The sequence below is a fragment of the Ursus americanus genome, chromosome 2 (genome assembly GCF_024610735.1).
Source record: "Ursus americanus isolate L20-20 chromosome 2, mUrsAme1.1.p, whole genome shotgun sequence".
Classification (NCBI taxonomy): Eukaryota; Metazoa; Chordata; class Mammalia; order Carnivora; family Ursidae; genus Ursus; species Ursus americanus.
In genome coordinates this window covers 47,027,115-47,049,047 of record NC_142128.1, presented here as the reverse complement: position 1 = coordinate 47,049,047, position 21,933 = coordinate 47,027,115, and the positions used below count along the sequence as shown (strand labels likewise).

Here is a 21,933-nt window from a genome sequence, read left to right as displayed (position 1 = left end):
ACAAGCAGGGGGGGTGGGAGAGCAGAGGGAGAGGGAGAAGCAGACTCCCTGCTGAGCAGGGAGCCCAATGAAGGACTCGATCCCAGGCCCCTGAGATCATGACCTGAGCCGAAGGTAGATGCTTAACCGACTGAGCCCCCCAGGTACCTGTATAGCTCCTTACTTTATTTTATTTTTATTTTTATTTTTTAAAGATTTTGTTCATTTATTTGACAGAGAGAGACAGCCAGCGAGAGAGGGAACACAAGCAGGGGGAGTGGGAGAGGAAGAAGCAGGCTCCCAGCGGTAGCTCCTTACTTTAAATGAACAAGAGAGACTGACTAGTTCTACTGAAGCCCTGTTCCAGAACCCTGAAAGGAAGAATTTGATTGTCAGGTGTGTTTCACATGTTCATCCTCTATTTCTAAACGGGAGGGCTGTGGCTCATGACATATGAATACCGCTGCATACCACTCACACGGGGGTCAGTTCTTAGAAAAAGGGTGTCACATATTAGAAGACAGGTCACATTATTTGCTGCATTGATAACTGACAAAGCCCGACAATCCCTGGATTTTAAAGAAATTATACCTCACCGACCAAAACCAGAGAACACTGGATACAATGGAGTCATACGGTGCACGTATTTAAGTACCAATTTTAGATCCTAATCCTTAAAATGAGATGCCTTGTTATTGGTTAATCTGTCCACAGTAGACAAATGCATTGCCATATATTAAGGTATAAAGGCTTAATTATTTAAATCGATATGGAGGAAATCCTGTAGGCAATAGAAATACTTTGGTTTTCTTTAAAGCAGTATGTTCTGAATGTCCAGACAGCTGCATATGGACTGGGTGGCCCAGTCGGTTGAGTGTCTGACTCTTGATTTCAGCTCAGGTCATGATCTCTGGGTCGTGAGATCGAGCCCCATGTCAGGCTCTGTGCTGAGCGTGGAGCCTACTTAAGATTCTGTCTCCCTCTGCCCCACACCACCCCACCGCCACTCATACTCTCTCTCTTAAAAAAAAAAAAAAAAAGGAAAGAAAGAAAAAAAGTCACTAATCAGTTTTTCAGGGATGGAAGTCTTATCATCCATATGGAGAATCATCTGTCAGTTTCCTTCCCATTCTTTTTTCCCCTGAAGCCCACCTTCTAAGTACATCCACTAGAGAAAGAAATGAGAAATTTTTAAAAAATAAAACCATTCTGTGACCCTTGCGTGGATGAGCTGTAACATCAAGTGAAGAGGAAGCTGAGGTTAATGGCCACCGTAAGGCTCTTACTTGCCTGTGTTTTAACAATGCCACATAGAATAGTTCAGGGTTGGAGCCGTGCGCTCACAGACATGACTTCATCTGATCCTCAGACAGCCCCAGTATGTACTCAGCGCAGATATTAATATCCTCATTTTACAAATAAGGAAAATGAAGCTCAGGGAAGGAGTAACTTCCTTGAGGGTTTTGCTGGTGAACGGCAGAACCTGAGTTTGAACCCATCTGCGAGTCTCACCGCTCTTTCTGCCCATTTGGCATCAGCAACAAACCTTCTCAGAGCCTCTAGACGCGGTGGGCGCCGGACTCTAGGGAACTCGGTTATCTGGCTTCCCTGCCCGCCTGGCTGTTCTTCCCGCTCCTTCTTCACCGTGGCGAGAGAACCACCAATCCTCACCTCGGCGGAAATTCTGAGATGCATGGTGAAAAAAACCGGCAGGGAAACTCAGAAGCGTAGCCCGGCTTCAACTCCCGAAGGAGAGTGAGGGCTACCAGGAGAGTTTTTACGACAACCACGGTCACATCCTCCTCCTCCTCGGAATGTGACGTTTCCCCAGGCTACAGTCTGGAAACCTTAACTGTCCTTGTCAGATAAGAAAGCAATCTACTCTGAAGTGTCCCCAGGGAACGGGATCTGTCGAGGGCCTGAGTGTTTATCAACACTCGGAGTCGGAAGTTCTGCTTTGTATCTGCCCTGAATCTCGCCTGCTCGCACTGGTCCCCTGCCCGCGCGTGTGAACGCCCTCAGCTCCTCATGCACGCACGTGCACTTATTGCAGACATGGTGGACTTGGAGCAGCGGTATGACTTTTTTCACACTCAGACCCAGTTTGGAGCAATCATCTTATACATAATGATAACGCGCCTCAGGCAATCTGAAGGCCCTTGCTGCCTCACTCCTGGGCCGGGGCTCTTCTGGAGTCCGGGAGAGAAACAACATTAACCCCAAGGCTATCCTGTTAGGGATCCAAGAAACTGGGGAAATCAAATGATTTTTAGTGATGTGAGTCTTGCTTTTAGGGATTCATCCTCCCTTCCTCATGTGTCTCAAGGGCACTGGGAAGTCAGAGAGGTTAATATCTGTGAGCTCCTATCGGGAAGGGGCCTCTCTATGTAATTATTGAATATTATTTTATCTTCTAAAACATCTCACTTTAGAGACTTTGTTTGCTTCATGTCCTATCATTCAGCTCTCAATGCATAACTCCATCCCATTGCCCTGAGTTACACCATAAACACCACCTCTCTGTTTCTAATACACAACATATTTCAAAGCAGAAAGGAATTTATAGCGCCAATGTTATTTTTCCATGTACAATTCCAGTTTGGAACGTCCAGCAGTGCTCAAATTGCCTTTCAAGATAAAGACCAGATCCTGATTCAATGTAATCCTTGTGTGCTTCTGGGAAGGCTCAGATGCTAGTCTTCTGGACGGTATCTGCATTCTCCAGGGCCCTTCACGCCCCTGAGAGGAACCACTACTACCAAGCCAGGCTCCATCAGAATTCCGCAGCGGCCTCTTGCCAGAGTTCTCACAGCCCGTGAGGCAAGTTTCAGTTCTGGGACCCGAGCATAAAGCAAGGGCAAGTCCTTCTACCCTGACCTCAGGTGCATCGTAAGCTGCAAGGGGCCTTGGAGGTCAACCAGCCCAGCCCCCTTGTCTTATCGCTGAGTCTCAGCATAGTTAAGTGACTTGTCGGAGGTCACACAATACAGGAAGCAGCATCCAACCCATCTCTCTTGAGCCCCCGTCCATTAGTCTTCCCAAATATCATGCAATTGCACAAAATGCTTCTTATTTTAAACATTTAAGAGATTTGAGGTCAACAAAATAAGAAGGAAAGAATAGGCAAAGCATCCCCAGACCACTGGAGGGTTCGGGGAGTGGCCAGATGGGAACGGAGTGTGCAGATCACCCCATGGGATGTCAGCAGGCTCTGAGAACACAGAACAGTCCTTCCAATCTCTCATTCTTTGCTTAGCCTGTGGGGAGCTCATTTCTTCAACAGAAGGAAGGTTAGAGGTAGAATTTTTTTTCTTCCACAAGAAAGCTGGAATATACTTAAGAGACGTCTGGCAGGGGAGAATGAAGAAATGGGTCCTGAATCTGCATCCTTCCCACCCCCTATAGGGGAGGCCCCTGGATCCTCACCTGCAGACTCAGTCTCACTCCCTTCCCCCACCTTGCTAGAATCAATCCAGCCTGAGGTGGGAGGATCCTGCTAGTCTTTCTGGGATTAAAGACTTACATCTGGTCATGGCCCCGATTCCAAGTTTTATCAACGCTCCCGAAGCCCAGGATAGTAAATACTTATAGGTCTGCTCAATCCACAGTGACCTCAGTAAGGCCCCTCCCTTACAGGGGTGGGCTACCAAAATCCATGTTTATATATTACATAACCTCTACTTCCATGGCCATAATTAAAGGGACCAGGATTAGACAGCTGATCCAAGCTGTTTTTTGAATTCTGTTTCATAGAATGCAAGAAATTGTTTCATAACATTTGAAATTGGAGCAAGGGGTTGCAAATCCAGTCTAGGCTAGTTTCATGGAAAGAGGAGCTACTGACTCTAAAACAGTAAGTGGTAATTTCTCTGCATAACATGGACCATCAAGGCAAGGAAAGCTGGTGAGCAGAAGAAAAGAATGAAGTCAATGTGAAAACATGCAGAAAATGCGAAAGCAAGTGAAAATCCTGTTTTCCAGTTCCCAGTCCTAAGGTCTTCCCAAGGTCAGTATGCTCTTCCTATTCTTGGATCCCATAAGACACTCTGCATCCTTCTAACGTGTTCCCATGTGTTCTATAAACTATGTCAGGTGGGCTTCTGCAACTTGAAATCGCACTCCTTTCAGGTTTCTGTACAGGCGACTCTTCTGGTAAATTAACAGAAAGCAATTATTCCAATTACAACAGACCAGGAAACCAGCTCAGAGACTCACACGGGCATGCGCAGTAACTGTGGCTATCTACCGACCAACTGCGCCCTTGCCTGGATTCCTGAGGGATACCTCCCTCTCGAGTTCTGTGTGCTGAGGTCTACTTTTACATCCATCTAGGATCCAGTCAGGAAAACAGACCCCACACTAGGTATTGCAACAGAGAGATTTAATAAAAGTGGCTGGTCACACGGGGGTGGAGGGCTGACTAATCAGAAATAATAACTGCACAACATCCACAATAGCCAAAATATGGAAAGAGCCAGGTGTCCATCAACAGATGAATGGATAAAGAAGATGTGGTATATATACACAATGGAATAGTACTCAGCCATCAAAAAGAATGAACTCTTGCCATTTGCAATGATGCGGATGAAACTAGAGGGTATCATGCTAAGTGAAATAAGTCAGTCAGAGAAAGACAAATATCATATGATTTCACTCATTCAAGAATTGGAATTTAAGAAACAGATGAACATATGGGAAGGGAAGGAAAAATAACATGAAAACAGAGAGGGAGACAAACCATAAGAGACACTTAACTCAGGAAACAAACTGAGGGGTTGCTGGAGGGGAGGTGGGTGGGGAGATGGGGTTTCTGGGTGATGGGCATTAAGGAGGGCACGTGATGGAATGAGTACTGGGTGTTATATGCAACTGATGAATCACTAAATTCTACCTCTAAAACTAATAATACACTATGTTAACTAAATTGAATTTAAATTTTAAGAAAAGAAAGAAAAACTGCAGAAAGCTACCACACGAAGGCGAGGAGAATAAAACAAAAAAATCTGACTATAGTTTGCAGAGATCCAACTCCAACATCACAGAGAAGAACAGAAGAATGGATTAGAACTGACAGACAATAGACACATTGCCATGACTATTTCTACCCACTGGTTGGACACACTCTCTCCACCCATTACCAACCTCGTGTCTAGATTGCCACCCATGTGTGTCCTTCCTCTTTAGATGCCAGTCTTTGCTGTGCCATCTAAACTTTCTTTCCATTGCCATACCTGGTGCAGTGGACCAGGCGCCAGTTCTTCTCCACGAGGTGTTTCTAGTCCTATAATTTTCTTTCCTTGTAGTGTGCTTATCTGGCCTTGGCAACAGAGCAATGCTGGCCTCATAAAATGAGTCTGGAAGTGTTCTCTCCTCTTTTATTTTTTGGAAGAGTTTGAGAAGGATTGGCATTAATTCTTCTTTAAATATTTGGTAGAATTTACCAATGAAGCTATCTGGTCCTGGGCTTTACTTTGTTGGGAGGTCTTGATTACTGATCCATGTCCTTTCTTTTATTGACTTGTTTGAACTTTCTGTATCTTCATGATTCACTATTGGTACATTGTATATTTCTGGGAATTTATCCATTTCTTCTAGGTCATCCAATTTGTTGGCATACAATTGTTCATAGTAGGCTCTTATTTCTGTCTTTGTATTTCTGTAGCATCGGTTGGAATGTCTTCACTTTCATTCATTTACAATTGTATTTGCCTCTTTTCTTAATCTAGCTAAAGGTTTGTCAATTTTGTTTAACATTTCAAAAAACCAACTCTTAGTTTCATTGAACTTTTTAATTGCTTTTCTATTCATTATTTCACTTATTTTCTGCTCTGAATTTTGTTATCTCATTCCTCCTGCTAACTTTGGGTTTAGTGTGTTCTTTTTTTTTTTCCAGTTCTTTGAAGTGCAAAGTTTGGTTGTTTCCTTGAGATCTTTCTTTTTTCTCAATAAAGGTATTTATTGCTATAAACTTCCCTCTTAGAACTGCTTTTGCTGCATCCCATAAATTTTGGTATGGTATATTTCCATTTTTGTTTCTCTCAAGATATTTCTTTCTTTCTTGATTTCTTCTTTGAGCCATTATTCATTGTTCAAGAATATGTTAATTTCTATGTTTGTGCATTTTGCAATTATCCTTCTGTTATTGATTTCTAGTTTCGTTTATTTCAGTCAGAGAAGATACTTGATACAGCTTTAACCTTCTTATGTTTGTTAAGATTTGGTTTGTAGACTAACATATGATCTATCCTGGAGAATGATCTGTATGAGTCTAAGAAGAATGTATATTCTGCTGCTGTTGGATGAAGTGTCCTATACATGCCTGATAGGTCCATTTAGTCTATGTTGCTGTTGAGGTCTGCTGTTTCCATATTAATTTTCTGTCTAGATGATCTATCCATTGTTGAAAGTGGGGTATTAAAGTCTCCTACTATTACTGCAGTTTTATTGATTTCTCTTTCTGTACTGTTAATATTTATTTAGTACATTTAGATGTTCGGATGTTGGATGCGTTTTCATTTATGAATTTTATGACCCTTTTATCATTTTTTGAAACTTATTTGTCTCTTGTGACAGTTTTGACTTAAAGTCTACTTTGTCTGACATAAATACAGCCACCTAGGCTCTTTTTTTGTTACTATTTGCATAAAATATCTTTTTCCATCCCTTCACTTTCAGCTATTTGAGTCTCTATTAGGCAATATATAGTTGGGTCTTGTTTTTTCACCCATCAGTCACTCTATCTTTTGATTTGAGAATTTAATACATTTACATTTAAAGTCATTAATGACAGGGGCACCTGGGTGGCGCAGGCATTAAGCATCTGCCTTCAGCTCAGGGCGTGATCCCGGTGTCTGGGATAGAGCCCAATATCAGGCTCCTCCGCTAGGAGCCTGCTTCTTCCTCTCCCACTCCCCCTGCATGTGTTCCCTCTCTCACTGGCTGTCTCTGTCAAATAAATAAATAAAATCTTTAAATAAATAAATAAATAAATAAAGTCATTAAAGACCGTTAAGGAGTTACTATCATCATTTTATTAACTGTTTTCTGACTGTTTTGTAGTTCCTCTGTTCCTCTCTTGTTTGTCTTCCCTTGTTATTTGATAATTTTGTAGTGGTATGTTTTGATTTCTTTCTTTTTCTCATTTGTGTATCAACTACAGATTTTTACTTTGTGATTACCATGAGGCTTACATGAAACATCTTTTTATAACAGTCTATTTTAAGTTGGTAGCAACTTAATTTCAATAGCATACAAAAACTCTATACTATTACTTCTCTCCCTTCCATATTTTTACATAACTGATGTCACAATTTACACCTTTTATATTGTGTATCCATTAATAAATTATTGTAGCTATAATTATTTTAATTCTTTTGTCTTTTAACCTTTATACTAGGGATAAAAGTGATTTATACACCACAATTACAGTATGACAGTACTCTGAATTTGACTATATACCAGTGAGTTTCATACTTTCATATGTATTCATGTTGCTAATTAGTGTCCTTTTATTCCTACTTGAAAAACTCCCTTTAACATTTTAGTAGGGCAGGTCTAGAGGTAATAAACTTCCTCCACTTTTGTTTGCCTGGGAAACTCTATCTCTCTTTCATTTCTGAAAGACAACCTTGCTTGGTATAGTATTCTTGGTGGCCTTTTTTTTTTTTTTTTTTTTTTTTACTTTCAGCACTTCGACCATATCATCTTACTCTCTCCTAGCTTGCAAAGTTTCTGCTGAGAAATCCACTGATATTCTTATGGGGGTTCCCTTCTATTTGAGAAGTTGTTTTTCTCTTGCTGCTTTCAATATTCTCTGTCTTTGATTTTTTACAATTTAATTAGAAAATGTCTCAGTGAAAACGTCTTGAGGTCCAGTCTATTTAAGGTTCTTTGAGCATCATGAACCCAAATGTTCATTTCCCTCTGCAGATCTGGGAAGTTTTCTTTCTTTCCTTCTCTTTTTCTTTCTTCCTTCCTGTCTTTCTTCCTTCCTTCCTTCCTCCTTCCTTCCTTTCTTTCATTGAAGTATAGTTGACACACAATGTTACATTAATTTCAGGTGTACATAGTGATTCAATATGTCTATACATTATGCTATGCTCACCACAAATGCAGCTACCATCTGTCACCACACAATGCTATTACAATACCATTGACCATATTTTCTATGCTGTACCTTTCATACCTGTGACTTATTCATTTCATAACTGGGAGCCTGTACCTCCTACACCTTTTACCCATTTTGCCCATCCCCTCACCTCCTCCATCCTGGCAACCATCAGTGTTTTTCTCTGTATTTATGGGTCTGTTTCTACTTTTTTTGTTTTGTTTTTTAAAATTCCACATATAAGTGAAATCATATAGTATTTGTCTTTCTCTGACTTATTTTACTTAGCATAATACCCTCTAGGTCCATCAATGTTGTCACAAGTGACATGATCTCATTCTTTTTTAGGGCTAATATTCTCTCATATATAAATGTGTGTGTGTATGTGTATCTATATATATTCCATACTTTCATGCTTGCTTCTGCAGCACATATACTAAAATTGGAACAATACAGAGAAGATTAGCATGGCCCCTGTGCAAGGATGACACACAGATTCATGAAGCGTTCCATATTTTTTGGGCAAGTGATGTGATAAGCACTGGGTGTTATATGCAACTAATAAATCATTGAACATTATAGCAAAAACTAATGATGTACTATATGTTGGCTAATTGAATTTAAATTAAAAAATATTCCATATCTTCTTTATCTGTTCATCTATCAATGGACACTTGGATTGCTTCCATATCTTGGCTATTCTAAACAATGCTGCAATAAACATAGGAGTGCATATATATTTTCAAATTAGTGTTTTTGTGTTCTTTGGGTAAATAGCCAATAGAGGAATTACTAGATCATACGGTATTGCTGTTTTCAATTTTTTGAAGAAACTCCGTTCTGTTTTCCACAGTGGCTGCACCAATTTATATCCCCACCAACAGTGCATGAGGGTTCCTTCCTCTCTACATCCTTGCCAACACTCATTATTTCTCTGACATTATTTCTTTAAATAAGCTTCCTGTCCCTTTCTCATTCTCTGCTCCTTCCGGGATTCCCATAATACATAAATTAGTTCTTTGGCTAGTGTCCAATAAGTCATATAGGCTTTCTTGTCTTTTCCATTCTTTTTTTTTCTTTGTGTTCCTCTAATTGGATAATTTCAAATAACTTGCCTTCAAGTTTGCTGATTCTTTCTTCTTTCTTAAGTCTGCTGTTGAAAGTCTCTATTGAAGTCACTGCACTCTTCACCTCCAGAATTTGTTTGGTTCTCTTTTATGGGTTCCATTTCTCTGTTAAACATCTCATTTTGTTCATGTATTGATTTACTGATTTCAATTAGTTGTCTGTATTTTCTTGTAGCTCACTGAGCTTCTTTATTATGATCATTATTATGTCTCTGTTAGACATTTATGGCTCTCCGTTTCTTCAAGGCTGGTTACCGGAGCTTTATCAGTTTCCTTTGGTGGCATCATGTTTGCCTAATTCTTAATGAACCATGTAGTCTTAAATTGATGTCTGTGCCTCTAAAGAGCAGACACCTCTTCCAGTCTTTACAGACTAGTTTTGGCAGATCTTTTCCTACTGGGTCCCTGGACTGATGAGACTGCCTCCAGAACTGTAGTCAAGCAGAGTTGGAGCCAGGTCTTGTGGTCTGCAGTCAAGTCTGCAGTTGGCAGGTCTTACCAGGTGTGAAGGTGGGCATGGCTCCATCAGTTCCTATGCCTGCTCTATCAGATGGCTGGGCTGATCTTTGAGAATTACAGAGTTTAAATCCAGTTTCTGCCATTTTCCCCCAATCTTTATTGAGGTGTAATTGACAAATTTTTAAAAAATGTATATATTTAAGATAGACGACTTATGTTTTGGTATATATACACATCAGAAAATACTCACCATAATCAAGCTAATTAACATATCCATCACCATAGTTACTTCTGTGTGTGTATGTGGTAAGACACTTAGGATATACCCTTTAGCAAATCTGAAGTATACAATACAGTATTGTTAACTATATTCACATTACTATAGATCTCCAGAACTCACACATCCTACATAACTGAAACTTTGTTCCCCTTGACCTATATCGTCCTCCCCACTCTGTCACATATTGACCATGACATTTGGTCAAGACTTTTACCAAAATTCTCACAATGAGCAAGGCAAGTTTCCATTCCAGGATCCCATGAAACATTAACTTAAGAAGAAGCCATTCCACCAATGACCTAGACTTTTGGTGCCTCGGTTTTCTCATCTGTAAAATGGAAATGTTAATAGCATCTATCCTGTGGAAACATTAATAAAAATATATGAGTCAGTACACTTCAAGAGTTTAAAATGGTCTGGTGTTCCTCAGCACTAGCCATTACTATCATAATTATACCATTATATGTTACCTTTGTAATTATTATTCTTGAATGCAAGCTTGTCCAATTCCCTTAAATGGTCTGTCTGCTCACTCCAGGCTCCCATCTACCATTTATTTCAATCCTACACATACCTAAGTTCATCAGAGTGTCTTAATTCTCTCCCAAGTGTTAACTGCTCCCACCTGGAAACTATTAACAATTACTTTCCTAAATAATTCCAATAAGCCTCAAGTGCCTCCTCCAGAAAATTTCCCAAGAAAGAAGAGAGGTCTTCTATACAGTTACAGAGCATGATGACTAACTGGAATCCACCAGTCTCTCCAGGAAACCCTCCCACAGAGGTACATTGGCAGTGAAGCTTGTTTCAGTGCCTCTGACTAACATAGTTCCTTCCGCCCTTCCTCCCACCTCTCTACACTGAATATTCAAATAAGTATCTCCTCCATCGGCCTCAAAACCTCTTGAAAATCGGCATTATGCCCTAACCATCTTTGTATCCCCAATATCTTCAGTTCAGAGAATGAGAGATCATTCACAGAGAATGATCTGTGTGGCTTGAGAAGAATCTATATTCTGCTGCTATTAGAATGTCCTGTATATGACAGCAAATTATAATACATTGTAGAAAATAAATGACATCAGTGAGGTCTAGAACAAATGTTATAATATTTTAGGGGAAGAGAGGACTTCCTGTTGGATGGATAACAAAGGCTCCATGGAAAAAATAACATTTTTCAAGGTCTTGGAGAACTAATACAATTTGGAATTCCAGGAAGTTAGAACCAAGCCAGCAAACGTATCAAGGCCAGAAAGTGAACACCACATCCAGAGGGGGAGAAAAAGTGACAGGGTCTCAAATGTTGGTACCTGTGTGCATCTGAAAAAGAACAGAGAGAAAGGCAATTATAGTTGGTAAGGCAGAGCAAAAGTAAAACCCAGAGATGTCCCTGTGATCAGAGAAGATAACAGCCAAAGATGGAAGAGAGAGATATTGAGCTAGGTGCTACAATTCTCTCTCCCTGTTTTAAAGATTTATTTATTTATTTGAGAGACAGCAAGAGTGAGAGAGATCACAGAGGGAGAGGGAGAAGCAGACTCACCACTGAGCAGAGAGCCCAATACTGGGCTCGATCCCAGGACCCTGGGACCATGTCCTGAGCCAAAGGCAGACGCTTAACGGACTGAGCCACCCAATTGCCCCTAGGTGTTACAATTCTTAAAGATGGAAATGAAGAGTCAGTTTGCAAGATGTTGAGGAATAAATACGCAGAAAAAAGGAAAATGGCAAATAAAGAATGTTTTATAGAATTTTACAATGAAAGGTAAAGAATAAAATGATAGTAGCTCAAGGCTTTTTATTAGGTTAGAATACAGAATTTTTACACAGAAAGTGGTTTAGTGTGGTGCCTGATTCTGGTATGTGGCTGCTAGAATTTAAATCTTACTTCAGCTATTTGCTATCAGAGAGATCTTGAACAACTTCTTTAACCTCTCTGTGCCCCGTTTCCTTGATATGTAGGGTAGATGGTTGTGGTGAGGAATAAATGAACTAAGAAACATAAAGCAGTTACAACAGTATCTGCCTCATACTAACCACTCAATAAATGTTAACTAGCTATAGAAGACTGAACATACACATATGAGTATAATACATATATTTTCCATATATATTCCATTATATATATATATATGTATATATACATATATATATATAAATATGGAAATAGAGGTATCCTCTGCTTTTTAAAAGTTTGTATTACACCACTTTGCTTTTAAGAAAGACCTAAATTAGTACCAGTTTTTGCTAACTGAAAGAAATCCAAAGAGGATTTTTGCTTTCACAGGAAAAAAAAAAGGCAAAAAGTGAAAATGGCAATCAGCATTTGTCTTGCAAGAAGCCATTATAGAGGAATCACACACCCTGAGCAGCAAAAGCGGAAGGGCCAAGCCCCTTCCCCAAGAATTATTCTCAGCATCTCAGCATCAAGCCACCAATAGCTTGGAAATGTGTGTGTGAGCGTCTGTGCTTTGTGTCAATTTATTTTGTGCATCCATTAGCAAGATGTGTCCTAAGGTATCAGAAAAGCCAAAGAGAGGTTATTTTTTGCATCTGGAAATGCTCCAAAAAGTTTTCCATATAAATTGATGGTGATTGCTACTTCACTTTACACCATTTCAACTTACAGGGGGTTTCATAGGAATGCTCTCAGGTGGAGGAAACCTGTACATAGAAAAAGATTGACTATCAAAAAGATTAGGAAAGTCAAAGGCACTGCACAATTAAGGCTTCTATTGCAAATATTTCTCTTTTGAGTCATACAGAAATATACCTGAAGTTCATTGAGCTCAACGTCTTCCCCCCACCCACCCACTCACCCCCGCACACTGTTCCAATCTATAGAGGAGGAAACCTGAGACTCAGAAAGAATAAGTAATCTAGCCCCAGGTTACTCTGGTCAATAACAAGACAGATGACGACCCAGGCATCTTGATTCCCAATCCAATGGAAAGATACCATCTCATAAAAAATGCTGTAAGTAAGGGTGACCCAACCATTTGCTCAAAATCTGAAGTGATTTATCAAAAGAATAAGAGGGAGACCCAGAGAAGTTAAGGGATGAAGCTTCTTGACGACCAACTGCACTGAACTGGACTAACTCTCTAGCTCAATTCTCCAGCATTTTTATTTCTATTTTGAAATTGGATTATAGACATAGTCTCTAGAAACCACAGACAAAGTACCCAAATCTGAAACACACTATTATGTAATCATAATCATATCCTAAAATGTACATTTGGAAATAATGTCTCAAAGAAAATGAGAAAAAGTTAAAAAAGAAACCGCACAAAAAAAATTGCTGTGGAATTATAAAAATAAAAATAAAATATTAGCTAAACTTTTAATTTTCCACTTTCGAATTTCATCAGATGATATAATTTCATTCTCTGTTGTCTCTGGAAAGCTAGATGAGAATGTCTCAGTCAGAGATTGAGATATATCATTCTCAGATATATCAAACAAAATTTGGTAACCCAATAGGTCAGATTATGTTTCTGATTAAACAACTTGCTGGTTAAATATAGGACTTAAACCAGCAACAGATTACCCGCGGTTTGCTATTGTTCTGTTCTTCACAAAGGAGAAATTATTTGAGAAGCCAGGGATGTAAAAAAGAAAGGAAGCCTGTTTTTAGAATAATATAAAGGGACTTAATTTGTAGTTTTCAGAGAAAAGAAGAATCAAATCAAAATAAAATTGGTGTTCTGGGTTTGGGGACCTAAACAGCCCAATATAAAAAAAAGAAGGGGATTATAGAAATGTGAAACTATCATCATCATTTCAGTTGCACATTTGAAAAAAATAAGGGAAAATAATGTCTAAAATAGAACTCTTATTTGGCCTGCCAACTGAAAATTGATATTTTCATTATGCTTTCAGTCAAAGGTCGATTTGTAAATACTAGGTAGAGTTTTTGCTCCATGAGTTAACCAGCTTTTTCCTACAGAGAATCTTCTGGATGGGAAGTAAGAAGAATATATTGGGAAATTTTTAAATGACAGCAGAGATTGGGGCCTCTGGGTCTCATCTCTTGCATTCCTATAGGGTGAAGCAAAGTTCTGCCGTCCAACTTCACCACTCATTAAATCCTTTTTTGGTTCATTCACCTAAATCAAGTAAGATGAACAAAGTCTCAAAGAATCATGGTCCTTAGCTAACTATTGGTTATAAATTATTCTGGTCTGAACCATGAAATTTGATACTTCAGTTCTACCAATAAAAACAGACCCTGTAAGAACAGTGCCTGTCTATGTTTAATGAAACTGTCAAGGCCGAAATATATTTGTATCTTCTAAATGGCATTCTTTAAAAATAAGCTATATGGATGCATGGCCATCCACTAGTTTGTATTCTCCCCAAAAATCAAAGTCTCTGGATCAGTCATCAGATGTGTTCTTTTTAAAGCTAAAACTCTAGGTTTTGAGGTTATGTTCATAAACCTTGAGACATGATTATAAAATAATTTGCCTGTGTGAGATGTGTTGTGATGTGTTATGGCTAGGAGGGATAGCAATGTGGAGCTCCAATATTTTAAAAACCAATTTAGCCGTTTCAAGATAACATATTTACATGCACTTCTATCTCTTTCCACCTGAGTTTGCATCCAAACGTTAGCAAAGGAGAAACTCAGAATGGTGGAGTAAGCATTAGCACCTCCAAAAATCTGCCCCTCCATAAAATCAAAAGAACACTAGGAAAACGGTCAAAATCAACTTTCTCAAAACTCTGGAAATTAACCAAAGGCTTATAACCATCTGAAGAGTGTTTATTAAAGAAAAAACATCTGAAACTAGGTAAGAAACTAGGTGAGTTTGTGGAGTTTTAATGTGCTCTAGTCTCATCCCCTTCTGCCCAGCTCTACTGTTGCCTTTAATACAAATAGCCCCAGAGTGCCTGGACGGCTTTGTTGAAGGAACATGTGACACTTGATCTCAGGGTTGTGAGTTTGAGCTCCACATTGGGTGTAGAGATTACTTAAATAAACTTTTAAAAAAAATAATAATAAAACAAGCAGCCTCAAAATCATTATATAAGACAGAGGGGTTTAGAGCTCCCCAACAAGCCACATTCCCAGAAAATTGTTGCTATTTTACCTGTATGGTAACTCTCCGAAAAAGGTCCATTCATAGGCCTTTATCTGAGATCTCACTCAGTAAAAAACCCTATCCCTGAGAAAATTGCCAAAAACAATCAATGGCAATTGTTTAATTGATGTAAAGCAGTAATACCAGCTGCAGCAAACAAGAGGCTGGCCAAAAAAACTTAAAAGGAAAATCTGGGTAGGCTACGTCCATAGGGGACTTTGAAAAGCCCCAGTGTATTTCCAGGGATGTAGGCCACACATGTATATCTGTAAGCATGCTCAGGAAAGACCTGAGAAAGATTTAAGCCCTCGTTTCTGGCCAACCTTGAAGTTCTGAGCAAGTAGGAAGTGAAGACTAGTAAGACTTGTAAACTACTTGCCAACACATTGAACGTGGGCCCCAAAACAAAGCCCTGCCACAAAGGTGGAAGACTTTTTGGCAAAGCACTTTTTAAAAATCTCTCTCTGATCATTAACGGACCACTAAATTAATGTAGCAGAGACTCCAGTGGCTATACATGCAAAAAACACAGACTGTAGAATTAGTGAAGAAAAGTCACTAAAGAAACAAACAGCAACAACCAAAAACAACAAACCTTAGAAGAGAGGGGACCCTGATTTCTAGATTGCCACATTGTGTATTAGTTGTCCAGTTTAAAAAATAAAAAGACACATGCATACAACCAGGAGAGTACAGATCACACAAGGAAAAAAAGCAGTCAATAAAAACTATCCCTGAGAAAAACCATGTGTTGAACTTACAAGTCAAAGACCTTAAATCAGCTATTATAAATATTTTATAATAACTAAAGAAAACCATACCCAAAGAATTAAAAATATGAGAACAATGTCTTACCAAAAAATAATATAAATAAAAAGGTGGAAGTTACAAAAAAAGAACTAAGTAGAAATTCTGGAGTTAAGAAAGTACAATAACTGAAATCAAAAATTCACTACAAGGGCTAACCAGAAGATTTGAGCTGGCAGAAGTAAAAATCAGTGAACTGGAAAACAGATCAATTGTGATAACCCAACCTGAGAAACATAAAGAAAAAGCAACCAAGCCTCAGACCTGTGGGACACTATTAAATGAACTAGCATATGCATTATGGCAGTCCTGGAAGAAAAGGAGGGAGAAAAGAGCAAAAAGAACATATGGACAAATGATGCCCAAGAACATGCCAAATTTGATTACAAACAAGAACCCCAAAGAAAATAAATGTAAAATATCTACACCTGGCCCCATTACAGTCAAACTATAGAAAGCCCAAGACTTCTAAAACAGAATCTTGAAAGCATCAAGAGAAAAATGACCCACCATAAAAAGAGATCTAAATTAAGACAGAACGTTGACTCCTCATCAGCATGGATGGCAGAAGGCAGTGGGATAACACAGTTAATGTGCTGAAATGAAGAGAACACAACCAAGAATTTTATGTCCTGCAAAACTATCCTTCAAAAATGAAGGAAAAAATTAAGATACAGCCAGATTTTTTTTTAAACTGAAAAAATTCATTGCTAGCAGACATTCTCTCCTAGAAATACTGATAGGAGTCCTTCACACTCAAATGAAAGGACTCTAGATAGAAACTTGAATCCATATGAAGACATAAAAAGCACTGGTAAGAGTAACTACACAAGTATCTATGAAAACAGTATAAATATATTTCTGTGTTTAACACTTTTCTTTTCCTGATTCAGACAACTGCATAAAGTAAGAATTGTAAAAAATGTGTTGAGGGACTTATAGTCTGTAAAGATATAATTTGTATAGATAATATAGCAGAAAGGATGGGGCGCCTGGGTAGCGCAGTCGTTAAAGCGTCTGCCTTCGGCTCAGGGCGTGATCCCGGCGTTCCGGGATCGAGTCCCACATCGGGCTCCTCTGCTGGGAGCCTGCTTCTTCCTCTCTCACTCGCTTGCTGTGTTCCCTCTCTCGCTGGCTGTCTCTCTGTCACATAAATAAATAAAATCTTAAAAAAAAAAAAAATATATAGCAGAAAGGAGTGGGCAAAGAGATGGGAAGAAAGCTTTTATAAATTAAAAATATATTTCAGTAGGAGAACTCGATAGATACTAAAGTTAAGGAAACTGTGAACACAGAGCCAAAAGGCAAAGAGACATAAAATAAGTAAATACTTAAGTCAAAGTCCAGAGGGAAAACATCTAAGTAAAATGTGGTTCAGAAAGACAGAGCAAGGAATTCAAGAGGAGATGGATGGTAATTAAGCCCCACCTCCTGGAGGAGGGACTATCTACATATTTTACTTGACATTCTTCTCTAAGAAAGATTGTCTCTTCTCACTGTTTTTTTAATTTTCTACTTACTTATGTACTTATTTACTCATTTATTTATATCAGTATGAACTCGCGTACCATTATTTCATATTTGAGGTTATAATACAATACTGCAGTATTTAGGTACTCAGATTATTCCAAGTTGACTCTCGTGTGCCTTTGACATGCCCCGTCCTTTTGGCTGTTTGTGCACTTCCTTACATTCTGGTACCACAAGATGCTCCACGCTCATTCGTGTTTTCCTTGCCCCAGCCACAGCACCAGCTGATTCTCCAAGGAACCCTAGGGAATTTTGGAAACCAAGATCTGGGTACTGGGTGTGCTTATTGCTACTGGGTCTACTATACTTTTATAAGTTTCATGTATCTACATTTTTGCTTTCTTTATAGCTTTAAAAAGACTCTAATCTTTGTCTCAATTCTGGGACCACTCAAGATCTTATAACAACCCTAATCACTTTGCAGTTGTTACTGAAAAGGTATTTTTTAACACCTATTTTCCCATGAGTATAAAAATTAACTTTTCTTCTCAAATGTTATGACGAGCATGCTACCCCTTAATATTTCTCTACAAAGAAATTTAGTCTGTACTTAAAATTTTTTTCTTAGAAAGGTGGCATATGACATTCTTCATATATAATTCACTCCTAATTCCTCTCTGAGTCAAACTGCTCTCACTCATTCATCTGGTTTCTCTGAAAAGACACTCTTTTTCCTTCTAAACTAAGAGGCAGCAAACAAAAAGGTTTCGTTTTGTCTTGTTGTGTTTTCAATAAAGATTTCTTTACAGACTCCCCACACCCACCCACCCACCCACAAATCTCTTATTTCTGAAAATGCATGATTAAGAATTCTTTCTCTGACTTAAAGTTCCATCTACTGCTAAAATACAAACAAAATGCTTCCTAATTAAATGTGGTGGGTTGACCACATGGGAAAGGAAGCACAGTGAACAAGGATTTTGACAAACTTTAGCAAGATAAATTAGACTGAGGATTTGGATGACTATTCAACATAGTTAACTCATTTAGTAGAGCTAGAGTTTCATTAAAACTAAAGTGCCTGCACAGGGAGAAATGGATGAGAAGTGCGCCACACTGTCCCATGGGGCCCTGAAGAAGTAGGACTGACAAGCCCCGCACAGCCAAGCAGGCAGGGACGAAACAAAGGGCTCCTCCACAACACACAAAACCTTCAAGATAAGTTTTGTTGTTGTGGATGGAAGCTGAGGAGTGACACTACACGTAAAGTCAGAACTGGATGTTATATTTTAAAAAGAAGCGTAAGTGGTTACGAATTTCTACAAACAGGAAAGACAAGACTTAAAAAATTTTTCAGGAAAAGGGGGTTGTAAATGAAATATAAGGAAATCCTCCAGCAAAGAGAACAAAAAGAAAAAATAATTGGGAAACATGAGAAATTAGAGGATAAGGGATATCTGGGTGGCTCAGCTGGTTAAGTGTCTGCCTTCAGTTCAGGTCATGATCCCAGGGTCCTGGGATCGAGTCCCACATCAGGGTCCTTGCTCAGCAGGGAGCCTGCTTCTCCCTCTGCCTGTCGCTGCCCCTGCTTGTGTGCTTGTTCTCTCTCACTCTGTCTCTGACAAATAAATAAAATCTTTTAAAAAAAATTAGAGAATAAATTCTGCAGGTCCAAGATCTCACCAGAGTTACAAAAAAAAAAAAAAAAAAAAGCAAGAAGAAGGGGAAGAATTTACCAAATAAATAACAGAGGATTTCCCAGAGTTGAAAGACACGAATCCCAAGTTTGAAAGCTTCGCCCAGAAGCCAAAAAAAATAATGAGAACTGCCTCATGCTATGGAATTTTATCATGAAATCAGAATAGACATAAAAGAACCTCAAAGCTTATAGAGCGAAAATAATACACACAGAGGTTCTTCTTACATTAGATTTCTCAACAGCCATACTGGAAGTTGGAAGACTATAAATCAATACCTTCCAAATATGCAGGAAAATCTTTTTCAACCTAGAAGACTGTACCCAACCAAACTATCAAGTGTGGCAGTAAATAAAAATATTTTAAAGTATGCAAGGGCTCAATAATTTATGTGTCATTTACCCTTATTTCCAAAGGTACTGGAGTATGTTCTCCATCACTGCAAGGGAGTGAGCCAGTGAAGAAGACATGCAGAGAATCCAAAATAGTAAAGCCATCAAAGACAAAACCTGAACAAAAGCCATGAAACAGACTTAGAGAAAACCCAGTCTATGGGGGAGAACAGGGGCCGGTAGGGATGTCTGCTGTGTTCAAACATTTTGAAAACACAATCGCTTCGCATTTGACAGATCATTTGGAGCATTTGCATAAAATAGCAGCAGGTAAACAGAAAGCTAAGCAAGTGGAAAAAATGAGGAAATTAACTCTAAACAAAAGGTTGTATATAAAAGCATAATCATAGTACACTATCTGAAGCAATTGTGGGATGTATATTATAATACTGCAAATGCTAATATTGATTTGATGAACTACTGTGCTACAATCATACTGAGAGGTTATTAGAAAGGGGAAGGGAGATGGTAAGTAAGAGAAGATATTAGAAAGCTAAGCCCTTAACCACTATACAGAAAGTTAACAATGCCTAAAACTGACAAATTAGTAAATCAAAGACTATATATATAGAAATACATGTATATGAAAATATGGAAATAAATACCAAAAGAAAAAGCTACAAGAATTTGAAGATTTTATTTACTTATTTGTCTGAGAGAGAGAGAGAGAGCACAAGCAGGGGGAGTGACAGGTCGAGGGAGAAGCAGGGTCCCCGATGAGAAAAGGGGCCCAACACGGGCCTCGATCTCAAGACCCTGGGATCATGATCTGAGTCGAAGGTAGACGCTTTAAAAGCCATACACACACACACACACACACAAAGAACGTTTCACTAATTTCTATAATCCATACTGTTGGCGCTATTTCTAGGACTTGCTCCTGGGTCCTGACCTACTGTGCCCATCCTTATCTTACTCTATCATCTCTATCATTTTATCCATACCTAGACCTTTAATTACTCTCAATAAATTAATGACCCTTAAATTCTAACTCCAGCTCAGACCTAGAACCTAGCCTGAACTTTGTCACTAACTAGCACTGTGACTTTGAGGCAGTCACCTCTCCTCTCTGGCCCTCGGCTACATCTGTAAAATGAAATGCTTGGACAAAGTTATTGCTTAGGCCTTCTGCACGTGGGAGGTGGTGAAAACAGGACACGTTTGTGTGGGCCAAGCTGGGGCAAGACCACTCCAGAAATGTTGATCTAGAGTGGAAAGTGGGCTCATGGAGCCTTCTTGCTGGCACTACGGGGTAAACATACATATCCCAACATTCTAGAACCTCCAGTTCCCAGTTTTGTCCGAAAGCCTGAGCATTTGAAATTGCTGCCCTCTACTGCACAGAAATAACCCTACCAGGAAGGCTGCAACGGCCTCCAGCAACTACAGCCATCCAGGACAAGCCCCCCAGGGAGGCAGCTGACTCACAGGAACTAGCTATAATGCACTCAGAAACTAAGTGAGAAATCAAGCCATAAAAATCTGCTTAAGCAAATACATTCTGCTCCAGGGCTTCAGATATGACCTCATCCTTACTGTCAAGTGGAGCTCACTCCAGGTTCTCCCACCCCTCCGCCCCCCACAGCAGCAGGGCAGATTAAGGTAGAACGTTCTGGGGGCCAAGGGCTGCTGCCACATTCCAAAGGACTCCAGACAGCTCCAGAAACGAGTCCCCTGGAGTGCCATTGTATGGATACAAGGATAAAAGGGCGAGGCAAAAAAAGCTCTTTCCTAGTAGAAGCTAGTCAACCCAGTACTAGGGGTCTTTCATTTGATCGCCATTTGGATACTCTCATCTCTCTGAGAATAGACCACTAGGCAAAGCAGTAGGTCTTACAACTTTATTCTCTGCAGCGGCAGAGTTTCCAACTACCACCTGCAATCCAAGGCACAGATTGTCAGTTGTATCTTTTTCTTTTCAATCTCCAGAAGCAAGTTATCAAGATTCCCATCCCACTTCCCCACAGCTCAATAAATGGGATTGAACAGAATTTAGTGTCCTCGGGGCCCTTTTCTCTGCTGAGACTGACCAGTATCAAATGCAGCCTGCCAAACGCACTGGCCCTCAGTATGTCTTTTACGAACAGTGGACAGATGTGTGCTGAGAATATAATAAAGGGAGGGAGAAAAGTATGAGAAAAAGTTTTCCACTGAAACAATTATGCTTATCTAAATATAGCCCAATTTGTTGATTAGTTATTCCCAGAACTGCTCTTTGGTATTCCCTGCAACTATAGACACACACACACACACACACACACACACACACACACACACACACACAATTTTCCTATCAATAAAAAGGAAATGTAGTGTAGGCTCAAGAACACTAATTGACTTGGGGCTGGTGTTGCACAACCTTGTCGCGATTCCCCTTATTTCACACTAACTTGAGCATGACCCTGGTGACAGGCATCTGGTTCTGATCATCATCTGGTCTCTCTCTTGTGGTGCTTACGACCCTTCCTTCTCTGGGCCAGCAGGCCAAACCAATCTCTTACCAAGTTGCCTTTCACTTGAATTGCTAA

The 21,933-nt window shown here is 39.4% G+C and overlaps 1 protein-coding gene and 1 non-coding gene across 2 annotated transcripts in view; one reads left to right on the top strand and one right to left on the bottom strand.

The window, feature by feature from the left end:
- Nucleotides 1–21,933, bottom strand: part of DDR2 (discoidin domain receptor tyrosine kinase 2) — a 184,401-nt gene that overhangs the window by 153,430 nt on the left and 9,038 nt on the right. The window lies entirely within an intron of this gene.
- On the top strand, nucleotides 8,499–8,605 carry LOC123800185 (U6 spliceosomal RNA). Its single transcript, XR_006781855.2, has one exon. It is a non-coding gene; the product is annotated as a U6 spliceosomal RNA (small nuclear RNA).